The sequence below is a fragment of the Papaver somniferum genome, chromosome 3 (assembly GCF_003573695.1).
Source record: "Papaver somniferum cultivar HN1 chromosome 3, ASM357369v1, whole genome shotgun sequence".
Classification (NCBI taxonomy): domain Eukaryota; kingdom Viridiplantae; phylum Streptophyta; class Magnoliopsida; order Ranunculales; family Papaveraceae; genus Papaver; species Papaver somniferum.
In genome coordinates, this window is record NC_039360.1 from 205,093,531 (window position 1) to 205,117,076 (window position 23,546).

Here is a 23,546-nt window from a genome sequence, read left to right on the forward strand (position 1 = left end):
AAAGCCATTCGCTAAAAAAGTTCGGTGCGGCCTCCGACCGCCTCGCAGATTAATGCCAACCTCGCTCTACTTAAGAACATATCCTCGGTGTCGTTGCATAGGGGCAATAAAAAATTAGTTCGTTTCGGGACACCTATACATCTTGCAATAGCACAAAATCTATCATATCACAGAACTATATTTATTAACTTTAGAAGGTGATGTCTAAAGTGGAACACAAATTGGGCCAAGCAAGGATAATTAATTAACTTCCTAATTGAGTTAGTTTCGATAGACAGCGACATCGATTTTTTTCCCTAAAAAACTCAACCTCATTCTCACTTTGATCTTCTAACTAATTCAGTATAGGAGTGCACTAATTGAACTTCTCCGCAGTCCAAGACAGATCTTTGATCCTTCCTTTTGGGGTTGAGATTAATTGGTTAGTAAAGTTCTTTCATCGCCATTTCGGTTTTTTCTGTTTTATTATTTTGATTATGGGAAGAATTAAAGCAAGATAAAACCCTATTGATAAGAGGGTTTAACCAATCTTCGGGATCTGTGAGAGAAGGGAACAAGGAAAAACATATGGAGGATTCACTTGAACAAGCGAGGAAATCGTGGATAAGTTAAGACAAAGAAAAATGTAGTGACGAGGAAACATATGGAGGATTCTCGATATTTGATAATGAAGACCCAACTAGAAAGCTGGTGTTTCTGGATATGAAAACTTTAGCCTTTTTCATCTACATGTGACAACATGGATTAAAAATATCTTAGAAGTGGCCTCTGAAAATAGTAAATTTAAGAACCAAGTAGTCTGAAAAAAAATAGGTGAGGAAGTTTATCTTGGTCAACTTCAAAACAACTTTGAAGGAGAATTTTTGGGTTTCTTAAGATTTAGAAGGAGAGGTGAAGTAAACTCTTTCAACATTTGACTTCCGAGTGGGGATCAAAGTCGTTGTTGCTCTCTCCAAGAAAAAGTGTCAGATAACTTTATCACAAAGAAAAAGCCATAAGAAATAATAGGCAGTTTGAATTTCGTGATGACTATCCTGGTCGAATTTTTCGGAAATCAACATGAAAAGATTGACATTACGAAAATATACAAGAATGTTGTATGGGGAAATATTTCAGTTCTAATAAAGCAAAAATTAGATATGAACAGATACCTTAATATTAAAGCAATCAATGATATTACTACTGATATCTACCTTGAGGATCAAGAATGGAGGAGCTATAACAACCAGTCATATGGCTCACTAAAGGAATTATTATAAAGGTAAGCAAATGTTAAGAAAATTTCATGCAATTTATGGCTAAATTCAGCATGGGAAAAATGTACACCAATGGGAGGAGTCGAGCGTAGGAAGTAAAAACCATAACAGTAAGATATTTCCAATAAAAAAGGTGAGTCGGAGGGAGATATGGTTAGATAGTAGAGGTTTCCCTTTACCTTGGAACTTAGCCAATTTCACTTACATAACATTACATGGTGAAGGTGTAAGAGAATTCCTTGTGTGTTTACATGATGAACTGTGGCATACATTTCATTCGTAAATGGTGTCACAGGCAAGCACGTGGCGGTTCAGCATATATGGTAAAGTAAATCTTGTATTTTCGTACCTATTATATAGGCGGAATTTCCATTTTTCCTTGTACCACTATATAGGCAGAGTCCAAATTTCAAAACGGTTTTTTACTTATATTATCCCTATTTATTTGCTTGGGAATCATCACAATTGAATATATGTCTCTAACATTGGGAATATAATTAAGGGTAAAACAGGAAAAAACATAGAAATGTATAAAATCAATAAAAATTTCTTAATCTAAGAGAATTGGTCCCTCCGCCTATATATGTGGTACGGAGGGAGTAACTTTTAATAATTTTAGAGCATTTCTAAGAGAGTATGGGCATCTAAAAAAATTGATGACACTTGGGATTTTAGATACCCTTATAATAAAAAACCTCTCTAATGATTATTGTTTACTCCATCCGTCTCTATTATATAGGCAGAGCATGAGAATTCTCTTAGAATAAGAAAAATTCTAGTTTCATAAATTTCCTCCTACTTTCCCAACTTACTTTTAACTTATCCCAATATAAGTATTATATAATTCTAGATCTATATATATATATATTCTCCCTCTTATATTTAACTAAATTGTATGATACCCATGCACTATAAATAAGGGTATATATGAAAAAAATATCTTTGGAATTTGAACTCAGCCTATCTAATGGGACTAGAAAAATCCTAAACTGCGCCTATATAATAGGGACAAAGGGAGTAGTTAATTTTAATCTGATTTGGCAAATTGAATTTGGATAAGAATATCTATTTTTAGATTTTATCATCCATACCCACATCGTATATTTTTTTTTGTTTTAAAGTTATTATAGATTTTGTATCCTATCACTCATTGACAGATGTATTGAAACTAATATTAGTACAACAACAACTGGAGATACTTATCAAAAGAAAATTTTATTTGTACACTATATTAACAAAATTCTATTTTTTTTAGGTCTCCACATATGATACATATCCATATATTGTTGGAGATGCTCTTACAATTGAGTTTTATATGTAAAATTCTCCAAAGAATCCTTCATGGTGGAAATATTAAGATAACTACAAATATAAGGTTATCAGCTAAGCAGTGTAGTGGGCTTTGGATGTTTCAAGTAACAACTCGGGTTGCAGGTGTTGGAATCACTGGCATTACAACGACGAAAAAACTTAGGTCTTTTTCTCAAACTCCTCAAATATCTTGTATTCATTTCACAAACCATAAACAACAGAAATACAAAGATTATATCAGGATAAATAACCACAAAAAACGGGATTACACGTGTCTATACTAATGGATGTCAAAAATATCAAAATAATTTTGAGATTTTATACAGAAAGTAAGTCAGTTTGAACTCACTGAGAGCAGAGTAATTAATATATCATTTAAAATAATCTAAATAATTAAATACTAAAAATAAGACTATATAATTAGGACGATAGTTAAGGAATTCCTTCACTGGTCATATAGTCAACTAATTAATATAATTATCTTTCTCCAAATCTTTTTTGTCAACAACCCAAGGATAATAGGAAGCTCAATTACCTATATTGTTAGGCAAAATAATTTTCCACATAAGTTTTATTAACGAGAATACCTAGAATAAGCGCATTACATATAATATAGTGAATTGTTTCAGGTTCTTACTTCACAAATATAAATTGGAATATAACATCTAAACCAGTTCATTCGCACAGAGAGTCAAGGGATTGACAACTATTTTCAATTTCTTAGGAAAACATGAGGTTTTTGATTGTGGTTGAAAATAAATTATATCATAGCAAACAATATAGTACAAATTACCATAAATTAGAGAATATTTGTTAAAGGTTTCATCTTCCATTTCAACACATTGTCAAGCGAATTATAATTAATATCCATTATATATCAATGTCAGTAACTCTGAAGCATTCTAGCACCAGTTCACTCTGACATCGTCGAATGTGTTTAACTTTTCACACCCCTATTCGCATCTGTCACAAAACAATAAAGCCCGACTCATGTTTCTTTTCATTCTCTCTTTAGAAAGAAGTATATATCTGACACACTTTTATAGGAACAAATTTATTTTAAGGATAGAGTCAATGGACCAGATCTTCTCATAGAGATTAAAACCAGTATCTTTAGATAAAATATTATCGTGATGTTTCAGGTTGTAGAGAGCTTTGTAAGCCAACTTGAATGAGAAATAGCTCATGTTCATAATTGTTTTGTATAAAAGTGATTTTTGGATGATAAAATATTATCGTGATTTTCGGATGAAGTCCATGCAAGTTTATCATTACTACGCAAGAGAATTCTCATGTTCATAATCTTCTAGGAAGTAGAAGAGTCAAATATACTGAACATAATATATCGTTTCCAAGAGTGGGACTCCCTGTCTATGAGGTCAACAACAAAAGAGTAGTTACATGAATTAAGAGTTATGGAAGAGGGAATATGTGGTATGTCCAACTGAATATCCACTTGTCCTTACAGATTGAGATTTGAAACCATCTCCGAGAGACCAAAATGTATTATAAAATCAAACTCACTACTGATATATCTTCAACTCCATGTAAAATTGGTTTTCTTGACAAAATCCAAAGGATGAAAATTTCTGAAATATTTGACTTTGAAAGCAGAAGACCGTATATTGTTATTGATAAGACATATCCCTTAAGTATTCTTAGCTAGAAGTGCATCGTTAAATAAAGGATTATATCTACAATTTAAGCCACTATCTTTATAATATTTTCCTAAAGTTTTCCAACTAGTAGCAAACCATCCTTTAATGGTGCTTTTATTCCACCAGAATATGTTCTGAACAGGTCAATCTTATTTGCCAACTTGAGCAAACATCTCACCTCTCAATTAAGCCAGTCTAGAATTCGTACTATCAATATGAAGTAGAAGAGGGGTAGTAAGATATCTCTTGTCTGGATACATTTTATTAACTTGAAGAAGCTTCGTAATATGTTTGCAAGCTCTATGACTCAAGATGTTTCCAAAAGAAATATTTAATTTTTGGAAATTAATCAAATGACCCGAACATAAACTAAAGTCTTTAAGAATGCCCTGTAAATATGTGATATTGTCCAAATTAGCTTTGGCAAAGATAAGAAAACATTCTACAAAAAGCAGATGACTAATAGAATTAGGTTTCCTGGCAATCATGACTTTTTGAGATGTTTTACATGCAATCGTAGCTCTAAAGAAATCCTTTACACCAACGATGTAAGAAAATGGATACAATGGATCTCTGTTTATAATACCTTTAGCGGGGTGAAAAGGAGAACAAGGAGATCCATTGATAATGATGTATATTTTCAGTAGTATAAATACACTAAAAAAATGAGATTAACCACTATATCCTGATCCATAGAAACATTATCAGAAATTAGTTTTCTTGGGAAAAAGTGTGTTAACATATTACAATTGAAAATGAGAGGGTGCCAAACATACCACCAACTTTTTCATTCGATAAACTGTGTGTAGAAAATCTAATATAACTGCAAGCATATTTAAATTAAAGATCCTTGAACAATAAGACACGACTTCTCTTTCAAAATTGTATGAAACTTGCGATCTATCTTTCAAGATATGAATTCAACACGAATGAATCTTGTTTTTGATCTTAATAAGGACTTAAACTACCTGAATTGATTACATATTATCTGTGATATTTCTATTATAAAGATAAAATAATATAATGCAGAAAAGGTAAAAAAAAAACACCAGAAGTTTTGTTAACAAGAAAAACTGCACCTGCGCGTGACCTCGTTTAGCTTTGAATACTAAACTGTATTAAGCCACTACAAACACTAGCCTACTATCAGACTTCAAACTAATATGTATTTGAGACCGAATTAACCCTCCAAGCAATTCAGTTGCAGTCGTGCTCCTTACGTCTCTTGAATATCGCAGTGTTCAACGCAATCAATTCCCTTAGCCGACGTCCTTTACATCCTAAGAGTTTCTTCTACTCAAGTAAAAAATTGTGATACCAATCTGCCTATAATAGATAAGCCTATTTGAGATCCTTATTCATATTTCGATCTAGGTTTGGAAATATGTTTGCAATAGAAAAAGTCAACCAAAACTCACGAATCCAGAACACTTATACTCAGTTAGCTGAGAATCCTGGATTACTAACCACCTCTCAAGAACAATCTGAAAAAATCGAAGAATAGTTTACATATCTATCTTGAGGAATCGCAAAGTATGAAACGTAGAGAACTTTGCGATTTATATATATTTACATTCCTGATCTGAGATAAAGAGAACCTCGAAGATCAATAATAATGAGAACCAGATACACGAATTATAAGGTAAAAAGATAGTCAATCCGGCTTCACGAATCCTTAAGTGGAGTCTTTAAGTCGTGGCCTAATCATGTTTCTCGGAGGAAACGTAGATTTTTATATGACAACTCTAGAAAGCAACTAGGACACAGATCGTGTCAAGGATTAAGAAATCATGGTGTATGAGTCTCTCTATTTATAGATTTCCAAGGATATATGTAGCTTTGAATTAAATCTAATATAACTTGATATCCAAGCAAACACTTTATCGATTAAGATGAAATTCTTATCAAGAATTCATGTAAGCATGTGCCAAGCCCGTCTTGAAATTACAAAAAATATAAACTATGGCCCAGGGTTTTGGAACTATGTATACTGATAGTTCATATTGGTAAATATGCCTTTTGAACTTTCAGGCATAAGTCATGTTCATTAACACTCAAGACTTAAACCATGATTCACAAACACATAGTGATTTAGTGAAAAAAAGTTGTCTTAAAATGTTGATGAAAGTTGTAGAAATTCCAAACATAATTGTGAAAATAGTTTATCAACATATGCTTAGTTATGTACATGGTAGGTATATATATAGGGTTACACATACCTATGGACCAGTCTGTGAACTCAGGCTAATGGGGTACGCGTACCAGGTATGTGTACCCTTATCCATTCACAAACTCAGATCCCAGGGGAAGACATACTGGGTATGTACCTCCCCCTCATTCACGAATGCTTAACTATCCCATTTCAAAAACTTTAGACCATTAGGGTACACGTACCTACCTTATGTCCAAAATTAAGTATGTTTTGAAAAATCTCTTTAAGCAATTCGAAACATTCGCAATCGCCACAGATGATAAATATCAATACGTTGGCAACTTCCAAATGATCAACTTGAAATAAAAGTAATTCATGGGAAATAAATTTTTCTTAACCAAGATTGTTAAGGATCTATAAACATTCATTGATTGAAACATACTTCGAGAGATTTATCAAGACAAGCTTAACTCGAAATTTCTTTTTTGTAATATTTATCTACTAAAATCATACGACATATTCTCATAAGATAGAATGGTAAATGCCATGAGTAAATAGGATGGTTTAATCTTCACATATCTCTTTGTCGACAAAGTTCTACAACTGTCTTTGTTTGTTCTTCAAACTTCGAGGATTATTCAGTGATGTATGATACTCAACCACCTCACTTTAATCCTATTCCGAGACTTGACTTTAATAGAATTTAATTCAGGATATAGTTTTGAGAATATGATACTGAAAACAAGCTTGGGATAGCAAAGCTTGCGAGTTCGAACGAGCGGTGCTCTAACAGTCTCCTCCTTTGTCAATTTTAATGACAAAAATATCAATACATATTGATTCAAACTAAATAAACCTTTCAGCTTAAAATACGTCATGTTTGATTTCCTTGAATCTTCAATACCGTATTTAGTTCTTCGTTCTTCTATGGTTCTTGTTAGAGCATTGCTCTGTTGAACCCATAAGTTTTGCTATCTCAAGCTTGTTGTCAATGTTAGGTGATCAAAACTGTTAGAATTGTAGTTGAGTATCAGAAATCACCCTGGAAGATAGAAGATCGACGAAGACATTTAGAGAACTTATGTATCAGGTATGCGAAGATTAAAGCGTTCTATTTTACTCACTATACCATCATTATATCTATTGAGACTATGTCGTATGACTTATAGTAGAATTACAAAGAAGAAGTTTCGAGTCAAGCTTGTCTTATGAAAAATATCGAAATATGATTTAGCAATTAGATGTTCAAAGGTCCTTAACAATATTAGTTCTATGAATCAATTTGTGGATCAATTGAAAATTGCCCATGCAAATGATCATATCACTTGGGAATGTTTCAAACATCATAACATAGAAATATGAACTTACTGATATTTCTACTCAGGGTAGGTTTTCTAATCAGTTCGCAAACCATAGATATCTGAGATACAAAAATACAGAAAGGTTGGTGAACCAGTTCGCAGACTGCAAGTTCAGTTGGGAACAGTTCACGAACGTGGTTGGCAAACCGTGGTGAACTGAATTTTATAAGTTGAATAAATAGGCTAGCAGTTGCTGAACCCGGTTCACGAACTGTGGTCAAGTGAGTTCGGTAGTCTAGTAGGGTTGGGAACCCGGTTCACGAGCCGTTGCACCATGACTCGTGAATAAAACCCGCGGTTCACGAACCGTTATACCAACTGTCCCAGTTTATATTTTGGTACATGCTTAAAGACTTATTTTCATAATATGTTTAGCGTTACTAGAACTCTCTTAAACAATTTTAAGACTTCGTTGATCACTTAAACACTTATGTGTGTGTATCATGATTAAACTCTTAGGTGTTTAAATGAACATCAAATAACTTTCAGTTTTGTGGCTAAATCGACAAACCGAACACTCATTATACATGGTTCCATAACTGAACCTATGTGTATACTCTTCTACTGTACTTTGAAGACCTGAAGTGTTTGCTTGATTCTAAAGTTATCTTATCTTGAATTCTAAGCTAACCCAGGTCCTTGAAAACTATAAATAAAGTTGCTCTTTTAACTAGGAAATTCAATCTAGAATCGTCCTCTATTGACTTGGGTTTCCTCTGTGAAACGTTATTAGGTATACGACTAAAATACTTCGCGTTGGGGATTCATGAAGCCGGATCTGACTATCTTTACCTTGATAGTTCGTGAATCCTGATTTTGCTTTTTTGTTATCGAGGTTCTCGTAATCTCTTTCAGGCAAGATATATAGTAATCGCAAAGTTCTCTTCGTCCCAGACTTTGTGATTCCTCAAGATAGATGTCTAAAGGATGATCATAGTTGATCTTTTGAAGATTGTTCTTGAGAGGTGGTTAAGAATCTAGGCTGCTCTTCGGGAGTCATAGATGTCGGATTTGTGAGGTTTGCTATGTTTGTCTATTGCAAACAAATTAATACACCTTGATCTTTTATTTAAATGGAAATCAAATAGGCTTATTTGTTAGAGGCAGATTGGTACTAAAAGTCTTCTCTTCGGACGAAGCAACTCTTACGCTGTAAAGGATCAAGTGCATAGAACCTTGGAGGTTCAAGAGACGTAAGGAGCGCGAGTGTAACTGAATCTCTTAGAGGGTGGGCTCAGTGTTAACTACATTCTTGTCCGAAGTCTGATAGTAAGCTAGTGTCTATATCGGCTTAATGCAATGCGGTGTTCAATCTGGACAAGGTCCTGAGGTTTTTATGCTATTCAGTTTCCTCATTAACAAAAAAATTTTTGTCTTATGTTTTTCCTTTTCCGCATTGTATTGCTTAACTTTATAATTGTATTTGCACAAGTTTATACATATTCAATCTAAGCAGATGCGTCAGCTTAATTTTAATCGATTACGAGACTAGTTTCCTATAGAATTTGTATCTTGAAAGATATATAATAAGTTTAATCACTTAGATATTTGGATACAACTATATTGATTTTTGAGATCGTACAAATACTCTGCTTAACAATCAGGTTCACGGACCTTGTGTCTATATACATACTGATTGAGTAGAGGTTGAGATATAAACTCTATATACATATTTTCAAGGATTATTCTGTTAGTCAACTTTCTATTGTATTAAGTTTTGTCCATACAGGTTGCCGAACAAAAACTTGGTTGTATTTGGTATCCCTTGCGTTTTCAATTGGTATCAGAGCAGGCAAACACCGTACACCTAATAAGTCTGTGTTTGAAGCGATCTGTATTATGGAAAAGAGTGTAATCTCTATTAACGTACCGCAATATTTTGATGGCAAAAATTACTTATGGAGGATATCTGCTATGCATTTCTTTTTACAAGCTCGTGAGTTTCGAACATGTTTTTTTTTTTGTTGTAAGAGGATATAATGCTCCACTAGTGGGAGAAGGAGTTGTTGTTGTTCCTAAAGTCATAAAACATATGACGATGAATAAATCAAAGATGCTAAATACAACCATGATGGATTAAACGCCATTGTCCAGGCCATAAGATAAGATCTTTAACATCATGTGTTTAGGTGCACTAGATCTAAAGATGCTCGGGATATCTTAGAAATTGTATTTGAAAGGAATTCCGCAGATAAGGAAGCCATGCTCAAAACCTAACTTTTGACTGGGAAAACCTTTGTATGACTGATGAAGATTCGTTTGAGGAATATAATCATAAATTGTCAAAAATAGTGAATGCTTGTTATTCATTAAGAAAGACCATTCCTGAACAGGATATTGTGATGAAAATTCTGAGATCTTTGTCAGCTCGATACGAGTCTAACAAACATGCCATCATGGAAGGAAATGATCTTACTACACTTTCCAGAAGCACGCTTGTTGGAAAGTTAAAGATCTTTGATTATGAACTGCAAGCTAAAGCTGGTAAATCTACTGCATTCAAACCACTTAAAAACACTGATGCACTTGCTAAAAATGAAAGTGTTGGTATCTCTGAGAAAGAGGTTGTCAACGAATTTTCAGATGAAGATCTTGAAAATTCGGTTTCTCTTGTTACAAGACAGTTTAGAGACTTTATCAAAAATAAAAATAAATGGTTCTCAAGAGAACGTCCTTCATCATCAGCCAAACCTCATGAGCGTGTTACCCCTAAAAAGGATGATGACGAGAGTAATGATGAGGATATGCCAGGGTGATTCTAGTGTAAAGGTTTTGGTCATTTTTCTAATTAGTGTCCAAACCGACAAAAATACACATGAAACAAGGGTCTTGTTGCAACTCTTGATGAAACTACTGATCGTTATAATTCAAAAGAATAATAAGGTTCAAGCCCAACACTCCTGGATGAAACAACTAATCTTTATGAGAGTAGTGATACTTACAACAATATTGACAAGCTGTTTGAAGACCCCTCATCCATAACTTTTAAGGATTTAATGAATTTTTCTTCTTCGGAAAATCTTATTACCGACCTTCCGTGCTACTGAGGGTCATGAACTTTAACAATGCTTCATATACAAACATAAAGTGAGGTATGTCAATAAACTGCAACGGAAGACGAGTCATTTGAAAAATTGCTTAAAATTTTCCAAAAAGCCAAACCCATCTAAGGTACGAAACATTGTTTCTCTTTCTTCTCCTGAAAGTGTCATTATATCTAAGGAAAAGGTCAATCCAAAGGGAAAGAAGAGATCAAGGTCTAAACGATCGAAAAAAATGAAAAATTGACAAACTTGTACATGAACCAAGTAGTGAGCTCATTGATGATCACCCCAACACAAATTAATTATGTTGAAAAAGGGGTGGTTTCGTGTCCCATGTGCCCTGAAAAAAGACAAGAACTATGCACCTCCAAGGGCTTTGAGACAAACTCTCTTGTTTGTGTCTTGAATCCTATAACTTGAATTTCCATCCATTTATCACTGACTCAAAATTCTTGGTCCTAGATATTTCATGCTGGGAAAACGAGAATAATAACGATTCATGTTGAGCCTTGGTCCATTGAGTTTGGTCCAGTTTTATGGTTTTTGACTTGGTTATAATACTAAATGGTCAAAATTTATTCTTAATTCCTCAAGGAAAGCACTTGAATATTCAAAGTTTCTTATATCTTTAAACCTTTTCCTAGTGGAAAATAGAAGTTCCGCGACCGTTAGGACAAGTCATATATACGAGTTATACGACTAATTCTAACCGTCTCTGATAAAGCGTAGCTGTTTTGTACGACCCTTAGCCGTGTGTCTCAAAATAACGACTGCTTTTAAGGGTAACGAGGTACAGACCCTAGGCCGTGAGTCTCAGATTTAAATTATAATATAAAAAAATATACTGATTCAGATTTGCTGAAATGCCTGAAAGGCTAAATCTGAAATAACCTGAATGCATCAAGGTCAAGTCAAATGGAAGTCAAGTCAAACGGAAGTCAAGGAAAAGTCAAGGCAAATGGAACTCAAAGAAAGTCAAGTCAAAGTCAAATCAAATAGAACTCAAATTAAACCCAAATTGAAATTCAAATTTAAACTCAAACTTGAGAATCCGACATTCATTCATTCATTGGGTTTTAAATTACACAAAAAAGATGAAATTCTGGTTCAAGACAATACATGTCCAAGCTAGCTAGCTAGTAAGTTCTAACAACAAGATGCTAAACTAATAGACAATAAGCTAAAAACATGTTAAACAACAAAACGATAAGCTCCTCCGACGAGGATGAACTTAGCCAATACTTCATAAATGATATCAAGTAGAGCATCCAAGTGTTGTGTCCCTGGTTCACATACGACAAAGAATGTCATTCTTGCAAAGCAAATCAACAACAACACAATGACTTCGTTCAACGTTTTTTTTCAACAACATGTCCAAGCTAGCTAGTGAGTTTAGAACAATACATGTCCAAGGTAGCTAGTATGTTCTAACAACAACACGCTAAACTATAGACGATGTTCTGACAATGTGTGATAGGAAAGAATCGAAATGTTAAAGATGCAGAGCTGATGCCAAACCAAAAGAAACATATAAAAAATGCCTTGAGACTACCATGCCTCTCACTATGGTGTAAGCTCCAGAGTAACCAGGATATCAAGAGAACCTACATATCAAAACACAATAATTCAGAAGGAATAGGTAACAGTCCTGAATAATACAAACTGCAAAGATGAACAGTCCTGAATAATACAGGCTGCAAACATGAACAACTTACTCTCAAAGAAGCACATGACAACTTACTCTGCAGTTGAGAAAACAACCTCGCAACCCTTGTCACCACTTTCCATGACGAATCTCAGTACATCACTGCAGGCCCTAAGCATAAAAACTGCATTAGTGATGCATAAAGAGCTTTATGGATCCACAAATAAGACCTCTTCGATAAAAGTGTAAAAAAGTATTACCATACACTTCATATTCTTTGACATATTATAAATTATCACTCACAAAACTGTTTTAGTAACCTTATCTGCCTATAACATAGTCAAAGAAACAAAAACTGAAATAAATGGAGTGTTACAATAAACTAACCTTATGAATCAAAGAAAAATAGTTATAATGAGTAATCTTCTTGGAAAATAAATTTCATTCTAAGAACCCTAACAATGGAGAGTGGAGTAACCTGAGAAATACGTCAAACAAAAGAAAAACTATATATCCATTCTTTCCTTTACGCAAAAGTCTGTGTTATAATCTAAATAACCATCACACTACTCAAAGCTACAACACAAAAGAGTTAAAACTTGCATTACCATTCTAAAGATACTTTCAGGATTAACATGAAACAAAAACATCAAAATAGAACATGTACAGTGCAAGTAAGTCAAGGTTTTAGAACTGAACTTCCATAGTAATCACCATGAAAGATTTGGATCAATGGCTGGTCCTATGTATTAGAAAGCAACATTACCAGATGAGCTACGGAAAAGTTATGTCCAAATGAGCTACATGACAGTTGCAGGAATTGAGAATAATTCTCAAAAAAACCTCGAAAATGTTATGCAGTGAGCTTATTAACTGGTTAAGTTAAGTTATGAGGTAAAAGATTATAACTGAGCTCATTTATTACTATCTACCTTCATATTTCACAGATCAAAAATAACTTGTATGCTTTCACTCACAAGCAGCATACCAGCATAAGGTCTTAGTAATTCAAACCAGATGGGGGTATAAGTAAAGTAAAGGAATGATTATATTTCAAATAATCCACATCTTATAGTTTAATCATCTCATCCGTATAGTTGTGGATCATACCCAGGCGAGCATCACAAGCATTTCCAGTATTCCCACCTCCTTGTATTCTCGTTGATGTTAACTGCACAATTCAGGTGCAAGGTTCTGATAAGGAGACAAACATAAAAGTAACTAAACCATTTGGAGGAATCCAATTCCTTTATAGTTCACTAACCTGTCATGTAATAAGAACTCGTCTGCAGTTCTCATTATATTCTCCTCGTATTGCAGCTCTCCTTGTATACTCATTGATGCCAACTGCTCAATTCAGGTGCAAGGTTCTGATAAGTAGACAATAATAAAAAGTAACTCGTGCTTACTTTAAAATTGCAGCAGTATTAAAGGAACATATAACTTATAGAACCTGTTCAAACATCCAGAAACTTCAATTATTTTCACATATGCAGTTTTACGAAGTTTAGCTTCCACAATTCCTGGAACATGGTGAACTCCTTCAAAAGCTTGCCTTATCTCTATCCTGAAACAAAATCCATATCTCATTACAGAAAGAAAAAAAAGAAACCAGTTGAATGATGCAAAAAGTATTTGATGCAAAATAGGTGGAACTGATTTCGAAAATATACTAGACGATATAGTCGACATAAGGTCTGAAAAAGGACCACGGTCCACAGGTAACACATAGCCTCCTCAATTTGTGTCTTTAGAGGTGTCAGGTTTTTCTTCGACGACCAGAATTCCATAGACATAATGACATCAGTATTTTGGTACGAGTCTTAGCTTTTCCCCTGTCCCTATTTTATTTGCTGACTAACCGAGATTACTTTTTGGTGTATGACTAAAATAAATCTGAGGTTAAAGACCTCCAATTTGAACTGGAAACTGGGTTGACATATAATAAAAAAGAACAACCCTGTCTTGCAAGGATTATTAATGAAAAACATAATGAAGGCGTGTCTAAATGAAAAAGACATTATTTTGAAATTTTGGCAATGTGACTTTTTCGATTATCTTGGGGAAAGAAGCAAAAATTACTGGAGCACACCTGCGAGTCTCCAAATCTAGAGACAACGTATACGATTGCATTGTCAAGGTAAGATGTTATAGATGCAATTGATGTCTCACCCAAGAGCTCAATTTTCAGGCCAGTTACTGTGCAGCAAATAAACAGTTGATACAATGAGAAAAAACAAGAATTCATTTCAACATTATTTTACAAAACATAATTGGCTTATACGCGTTTAAGACTGTCCAAGTTAGAAAGATCAGTCACCTTTCTTTCTCATGGGTAATCACAAGTAAGTAAAAAAGACCTGCATGACCACTGAGTAAGAAACGAGAGCCATCTGCATCAACCCCTCCGTAGGCCCTTGTAATCGACTGCAAAATCATATTAAAAAGATCAATAAATTAAAAAGAAGCGTGTAAACATCCATCTGCCGGCTAGAGTTTAGGATACAAATCAGCAGGTGTTTGTAGTAACTTACAGGTCCAGTAGGGATTGCTTTAAATACGCCGGCACTACAATAGACAATTGTTTTCTTTCCAATAATGATAACACCCCCAAGAGGCATATGGACGGGAATTAACAAGCCATCCCATTATCAAGATTATTCTGTGACCATGGACCCTACGAGAAGCCTTTTTCCTTGAGTGCAACCTCATGTGTTTTAACATGTCTCGCATCTTTATTGTCCTGCAGTTCAGAGGCGCCACACCGGATTTAGCTTTTACTATACTAGAACAACTTACGAACAAAATATAAGTGCAACACCAACTAACGAACAACGCGTTGGAACATGTAGCAGGACCAACCCCATATACACCATTTATGATTCGACTTTAGTTTCCAAAATCTGACATATATCCATGTATTGTTTCCATTCTAATTAGACCTTAGACTTTGCTTAGGCCACACTATTACTGTTAAACCCAAAAATGCTACTGCACACATCATATACAAAGAAAAAGATTTAATCCACTATGTTATTGCAAAAGTACTCGATAAACCCCTGGGCTTCTACAAAGCACTGTATGATTTCAATGGGCGGTTCTTAAAATGAGAAGCTAAACATTCAACGTGTGCCTATAGAATGGATCCTTATCTACTTATAATTTCAACAGAATCCTAATATATAAATTATTATTGGCACAACCGAGCTAATCGGCACAATTAACGCAAACAATTCCTTCCTTCCAAACATGACATCACAAGCACAATGAAGTGAGATTCTTAATTTTAACCTCCTGTTACCAATATTAATTTTAACCTCATATTACAAATTTTGCAATAGACTAGCCACAAAAAGGAAATAAAAACTCATAATTTGTCATCAAAGATGTACTCTGAGCAGGATTAAATTCGACAATCGGATAGATTGAGTTTTGAAGTAATTTCCAAATAACAAGTTACCAAGCATTGCAAATTGTCCTGCAAACTAAGAATCACCTGTAACACATACCATTGAAATGTAAAAAATCAATAAAAAGACTGGAAACTATCCAAGTCTTCAACTAAATAATAAATGGGGACATTGAATCACTTGAGATTGAGCAGCAGTGGTGATATCCAAGATCTTAACCACTGTGAAAAAGATCAGAAAAGTAGAATGTGGATTAGGGTTTATAAATACTACACAAAACTTATTGTTTAAAAAAAATCAATAATTGCAAAGTATCAGAAATAGAAATCAGCAATTTCAATCCCACGCAGAGAAAGAAATCGCAAAAATAAATAAATAAAATCCTCGAAAATAAACAGAAATTATTAAAATCCTAGATTTGAAAAGTAAAGGGGTTTTTTCTTCTCACCTTGTAAGAAACATCTACAAATGTTTAACCTCTTAAACAATCTGCAAATAAAACCACAAACTGATCAGAACGGAAGTGTAGATCTATAAAATTAAAGTTATAATTCGGAGAATGTTAGTAGTGACTGGTGAGAAATTGGACAAATTAAGGTTTATACCTGTTGATTTTCGAGGGAGAACGTTAGGTTTTCTGATTGTGATGATAAAAACGAAGATAGGGTTTTGAAGATAAAAGGCATGTGGAAATAGAAGTAGTTAGAAGATGGAGAAAAAAGTGGTAGGGGTATTAGAAGTAGCAGACATTTAATTATTGGCAGGGAGACGAATATAAAGAAGAGATGGAGAAGAAGAAGATGAACTGCTTTTCTTCTGTCTGTTTGAAGAAGAGAAAGATAAGGAGAAACTCGTAAAGAAAAAGAGATATTTATCCTCGGTAATAACGAAGTCTCTTATACACGATCCAGCCATCCATCGCGTCTCGATCAATGGCTCAAATCTCAAGCATCTTCAATCGTTCATCTAATTACATATACATCATTAGTCGTGGGTAGCGGCATGGGTCCCTGAATAAGGCTAAAATAGTAAATATTCAGAGACAGTTTTTAACCGATTGGGAACTTTTTCATGTTTTTTTTATATCCGAGACGGTCTTCATTAGTCAAGGGACAAACTACGGTCATTGAGAGTCGCAGACGTGGGTTGCGAAAATCCCATTTTCCACTAATTTATTTACATTCCATTCACACTATTTTTCAAGTAATAATATAAAGATTTTCTCTTGTACAACTTTAAGAAAGGGTAAAAATTGTATTTCACATTTTTAGTTTGGTTTTTTGGTTCGTGAACGGACTTCTTTAAAGTCGATCAGTTCCTGAACTAATGGTTATTCTTCCTTTTATAAATCATTCACTAGTTTTCTGGAATTCTTTCAAAAACTTAAAGTGACTTGAAGATCTATTTTTGTTTCACACGAATTATTGCATATTCAAAATTTTGAGTTGTGGTATCCTCGAGTACTATCTTCTTTGGCGTACCTTTTACACTTATGGTTGTTGATTCCACAACTAAAATTGTTGAGAATTCCTATCCTAAGGAGAAAGATTCACTTTTTAAGAGAAAGGGGAAAAAAGTGATGAAACCTAAAACAAACTTCTCAAATCAGCAAAGGTTTGCAAATATTCTTGAAGAGCTTAACAAGACCAGGATGAAAGTTCAATGTATTAAAAATATCCTGCAAAAATCTCTTGAAATTCAAGAAGTACTGGTCAAACAATAGCCAAACAGGTTTGAAGGATCTAATGCTCTTCTTCATAAACCTTATGTTCCAATGTCAGTTGATGATGAAGAGTTCGGGAATGATCAAGCTTTCTTCAAAGATTTTTTTACTATTTAACTCCTTATAGGAATTTTGTTCTTGTTGTTTAGAGAGGAACACTAGTTTTTGGACTAGTTTTTGTGTTAGATTAGTTATTCCAAATATTATCATATTGCATGTTTAAAGTTTATTAATTAGATTTTATTATGGAAAATGACTTGGAATACCTAATTCTTCATGGATTATATATATGCATTGTTTATTTTGTGACATTTGTTCTTTGCTATCATTCTTTGATGATTATAACATATATCTCATATTTCCTCATAGATTTAGCTCTTTCACTCTTGCAAAAGAGGAGTAAACTATTTTTCAGAATTGCAGTTTTTGATCTCTCTACGATTATACTTTTTGTGAATAAACTGATACGGGATTCTGTAAGATGTTCTTTAGGGATTGAATTACTTCCTTGATTGTGTCTCCACCAGAGAATAAGTGGTGAACTTTAATATCTACGTTTGTACATGGATATAGAAGTTATAATTCTTATGTTGAGTCATATCGCACTAATTGTTCTCTTGTTCGTAACTGTCGCAAAGAATAATTTGTTTTGATGATTTTCTTACGAAAATATTGTATCTTCGTACCTCTAACATTAAGATCGCAATATTTAACTTCTTTGATCATAACTGGATAATAAATTTAAAGTCCAAGAAAATCCTTCTCTTGTGATTAGAGTAAAGGTCGCTCATGTCGTTATTTTGGGAATGACATAAATGTGGGAGAGTTCTGTAAACTTGCGCTTAATGGTAATATCTTTGTGGGGAGAGAAGATGTGGAATTATAGGAGATGCTTGTGCCTTATGTCTCCTTGACGCAAACCGAGACTTCTTGGTCGAAATTGTCTAAACTAAAGGTTGGTATGTATTTTGTAGTCCTGAAACTCTTTTGATTAATTCATGATTATCCATGTTGATACATGAAAAATAGTATCCCTTGGTAGGACTAGGGTGCCCCAAAGGGGAGGCAAATGCAACATAGATATGAGAACTTGGGGACTAAGGCTTAAGTCCAATAAGAAAGTATCCATTAGATGAATGGGACAAAGAAGGGATTAATGAAGAAGAAAGAGGTTATATTAGAGAAGGGGTAGCATTATTAGCAATTAAGGAGGTTTAGGACATGTGGCATGATGTCATAAAAGAGAGGGCTTTTGGAAAGTCTATATAAGGAAGGACAATATACAATGGAAAGCAAGTTCTCTCTCTTACTATTCCTAGTAAATGTTGTCATCAAGGTGTGACTAGGACGGGTAGAACCAAAACGATATTCCACCTTCAACATTTGGCGACCATACCCGGAGGCTCGTACCTAGCTCACCATGACACACCCAGGAGAAACTAGCTCAGGCGCGTCAAAGAATCGATCAACCGATCAACCTCTCAACCTGGATGTGGTAACAATATATGAGAACAAAGACAACGAAGAGGAGGTACTAGTTCAAGATATCATCATGCAACCAACGATGAACGAACCCCATAATAGAGAAGCAAGTGCGATACAGGAGAAAAACACACAAGCGACCCAGACGTAGAAGCCCACATCACTAGCCTTGCAGGATTTACAAAGAGAGTTGTAAGAACGCGCACGAAGAAGGCAGGAACTAGAGGACTAGATAGGGCAGGTTGTAGCGGCGGGCCAAAGATCCCCCAAGGAAGTAACACAGGGCGAAGGACACCAAAAAGGAAAATTAACAACAGCTTCACAAGAAGAAATGCCAAAATACCTGGAGAAAAACTACCACGTGGTAAAGCAAGACAACCATCATCTCACGAGTAGCCCTTACCCAACGAGTATCCGTGAGTACCAATACCCTGGAGACTACACATCCCCAAAATTCAAAACATACGACGGACAAGGAAATACGCGGGAACACCTCAGCTGATTCCTATCAGCAATGAACGACAAGGTATCCGATGGGAAACTGTGTTTAAGAGAATTCCCCAAGTCACTAATGGGCACAACATTCACCTGGTACGACAACCTAAAGGCGAAAAGTGTGGATTCTTGGCTGGCCATGTCCGCGCTCTTTCTTGGAAAATTTTACTCATCAAAGAGAAAGATCACATCAATTGATTTGAGCCGGAGTGGTCAGCGGACAGGAGAAGAAATAGGGAAGTACATCTTGCGTTTCCGGCGTCTCGCAGTGGACTGCCACGAGGACATCAGCAAAGGAGTGCTCGTCTAAATATGTGCGCGCGGAATGATACCCGCCTTCAAAGGGAGCTTAATCAACTTCAGATTCCAGACTTTTGTTGAGTTATAAGAAGCAGCGTAAAGGATTGCCGACAATGTGGAAGAGACATACACGGACCCCACCTGGAACCACGCAGTCCACGCCGTTACTGAAGCACCGCGTAATGTAAAACCCAACACTAACAGGGAGAAGAAAGATCAGTTCTGAACACTCGATGGGATACCTGGGGGTAATAAATGGACCAGACGGGACTCCAATCCACCACCCCCTTTGCCATGTAACAGAGAACAAATAATCGATCTCACGAATCAATGGGTCGCGAGAAGGGAAATCAAGATACCCCCAACAGTGGTAGATATCAATAAAATGGATAAAAACGCCGCCATATATTGCCATTATCATCAGAGGTTAGGCCAACCGATGATGGAATGTTTTGCCTTAAGAAGCATCTTTGAACGCAAACGCGTGGCTGGAGAACTCGAGGCAACAAAGCAAGCAATTGAATACGACCCTCTCTCTCATCACTAAAGTCACCAGCGGACATAGCATGCACAAAGCAAGTAAGATACGATTACGTTTCACCACCCGCGGCCAAAACTGATCAGTAATAGAAGGCAGTACCCTATGAGAAAGGAAAGTTTCGCTCTTTCTACCCGTTGTAAACAACAACGATACAGAATAAAGGAAACATTGCAGGATTTTCTTTGTAGTAGCACAATTTACATAAAAGGCTACGGGAATGCCAAAGACGCCCAGTCGGCCAAGAAATACAGAAAAGGCTACGGGATTTCCAAAGGCGCCCGGTCGGCCAAGAAAGCTGTGGGAAAGCCAAAGGCCCCCGGTCGGCTGACAAACTTGTAGAGGCTACGGGAGTGCCAAAGTCATCCAGTCAACCAAGAAATATAGAAAAGGCTACGGGAGTGCCAAAGGCGCCCGGTCGGCTGAAAAACTTGCAGAGGCTACAGAAATTCCAAAGACGCCAGGTCGGCCAAGAAATACAGAAAAATATACGGGAACGCCAAAGGCGCCCGATCGGCTGACAAACTTGCAGAGGCTACGGGAGTGCCAAAGGAGCCCGATAGCCAAGAAATATAGAAAAAGCCATGAGAGTGCCAAAGACGTCCGGTCAGCCAGCGGGTATAGTAAAGGCTGAAAGAGTTCCAAAGACACCCAATCCCGCCCTGTTCATCTGAAAAAAAAAGGGGGAGAGTGGTGTGTTTAACGTACGCTCTACACCATCCCGCCCCGCTTAATTGAAAAAGAAAAGGTGGGAGTAAACGCGTTTAACCTATGCTCTACCCCATCCCGCCTCACTCATTTGAAAAAGAAAAGGGGGGAACGCTCTACCCCATCCCGCCTCACTCATTTGAAAAAGAAAAGGGGGGAGTAGGCGTTTTTAACCTACGCTCTACCCTATCCAGCCCCGCTCATCTAAAAAAGAAAAGGGGGGAATATGCGCGTTTAATCTACGCTCTACCCCATCCCACCCCACTCATCTGAAATAGAAAAGGGGAAGTAGACGCGTTTAACTTACGCCCTACCCAACCCGCCCCGCTCATATGAAAAAGAAAAGGGGGGAGTAGGTGCGTTTAACCTACGCTCTACCCATCCCGCCCCACTCATCTGAAAAATAAAAGGGGAGAGTAGGCGTGTTTAACCTACGCCCTACCCCATCCCGCTCCGATCATCTGAAAAAGAAAAGGGAGGGAATAAGCGCGTTTAACCTACGCTCTACCCCATCCTGCCCCACTCATCTGAAAAAGAAAGGAGGGAGAATACGCGTTCCAACCACGCCCAACCCATCCCACCCAACTGCAAAAAAAAAGAGGGAAGGACGAGTATGCGCGTCCTACATATGCTCTACCCGTCCCAACCAACTTCTAAAAAAGAAAAAGGGAAAGGGGGGTGTAGAGTAGGCGCGTTTAAAACACGCCCAACCCTATCTCGCTCAACCCCTAAAACAAAAAAGAGAGGAGGGGGAGTAGGCGCGCATAATCAAACAAATCCCCCCTCCCCCTCCCCACCCATAACCAAATATTGTATCAAGAGAAATAAAACTTAAAATATTAAACACAAATAAGCAAACATAATCTTACAGTAAAAGATCCAGAAATAAAAAACAAAGTATCCGAACAAAGGAAAAGGTACACAATGTTTGACAAAAACAAAATAGAAATGTATCAAGCCGCCTAGAATGCATACCATTCTTGTTGCTTTTTCTCGATCTCTGCACAAACACTCTCTTGCGCCCGTAACACCTCATCACTCGCCACCCCCACATCGACAAGAAGCTGATTTAACACCGTCTTTCTAGTAGTAGTTGTCTTTGAGCGATTTGCTAGCTCCTCCTCCAGCTGAGAAATCTACCCCGGAAGGTGCATGCGAGGTTCATTACGGTCCTTCACCTTTTTCAACAGCTCATCCAGCCATCCTACTGGAAAGTTAAGATTAACCGCCGAACGAACGGTAGTCTCCCAGCCATTCATCACCGATGTATCAATATGACCATCCTTCACCCGCGTAAGTTGGTCAGCGACCTCCAGGAGGTTTTTAGTCATATAACACAAGATCCGCATGTCCAAGAGATCCACTTTCACCATGTGACCTCCGCCGTGCTCCACAATATCCCTATAAGTAATGGCAAAGGTAGATGGCACCCAAAAACCACAGACCAGCGAGGGAGTGGAGAGATCAACCCATCCTCAGCAGCACTCACTACCTTGGGGAAGCGAAACTGCATATCCTCGGGATGGTCAGTGCGTCAGGAACATTGGGACGCCCCTCCGAGAAATTGGATAATGCAGCATTATCACCATCCACGCGTGCACGCTTTACAAAACCGTCACCACCAGGAACCATGCGCCACACTCCATCAACGCTGGAAATCTCTGGCTTGATATTCTCTTTGCGCTTCTTACCCATGTCATACATCCAGAAAAGGACGAATACTGGTGAATACACTGAAAATATAACGACAAAATTACAACAACAAAAAAAAATAAACAAGAAAAAGAGAAACTGACCTTGGGAACAGCTGAATCGAGCGGGGGATCAAAAGGTTTACGCCGATATGCAGAAGAGGATTCAGAGTCATTCGGAGGATCTGAAGAATGGAAAGTGAGCAACATTACAAGAAACACCCGGATTTATACAAATAAAAAGAGGGGAGAGAGAAGAGGAGAGTGAAGAAGACAACAACACGTATTAAATAGAAGACCGGGTAAGTTACCTTTAGGGTCATCCGATGGTCGGTCCATGTGGGCTGAAGACCCACCCAAATCTATCTGGTTCTACCTAGAAGGACTCATTGAGTGCAACACGTCACTAGGAGAAGCTAGGGCCTCAACCCTGGAACGGACGATTTCAACCCGCAAAGGATTGACCAATGATATATGAAGGTGCGGAGTTACCCATCCAGCTTCCTCAGATAAATTAACTCCAAGACCTCGCACTAGATATACGAATGAAGGGATACCGGACGCACCTCGTGGAGGTTGTGACGCGATTCTATGCCGAGGCCTGTGAGGGGAAGTGGCGAGATATCAGCAGATGAACAAGGACGAGAAGAAGACGACTTATCCGCCTCTCGTCTAGCTTTATTTGCGAGGCTCTTGTCAGACCAATAACTCTCAGGCATGTTCAAGTACTCCTCTATCAAGTAAGAGGGATTGTTCCACCCCACAGGATTGG

The 23,546-nt window shown here is 36.6% G+C and overlaps 1 long non-coding RNA gene across 2 annotated transcripts; it reads right to left on the reverse strand.

Annotated features, from left to right (window-relative positions):
* Positions 1-12,147: 12,147 nt before the first annotated feature.
* Positions 12,148-14,823, reverse strand: LOC113362054. 2 transcript variants are annotated; one of them, XR_003365524.1, is made up of 6 exons: positions 14,748-14,823; positions 13,881-13,994; positions 13,692-13,774; positions 13,538-13,598; positions 12,524-12,589; positions 12,148-12,386 (listed from the first exon to the last, which is right to left on the reverse strand). It is a non-coding gene; the product is annotated as an uncharacterized LOC113362054 (long non-coding RNA). The 2 variants fall into 2 exon arrangements; XR_003365523.1 differs by lacking the exon at positions 14,748-14,823 and adding an exon at positions 14,520-14,610.
* Between the last annotated feature and the right edge of the window lie 8,723 nt (positions 14,824-23,546).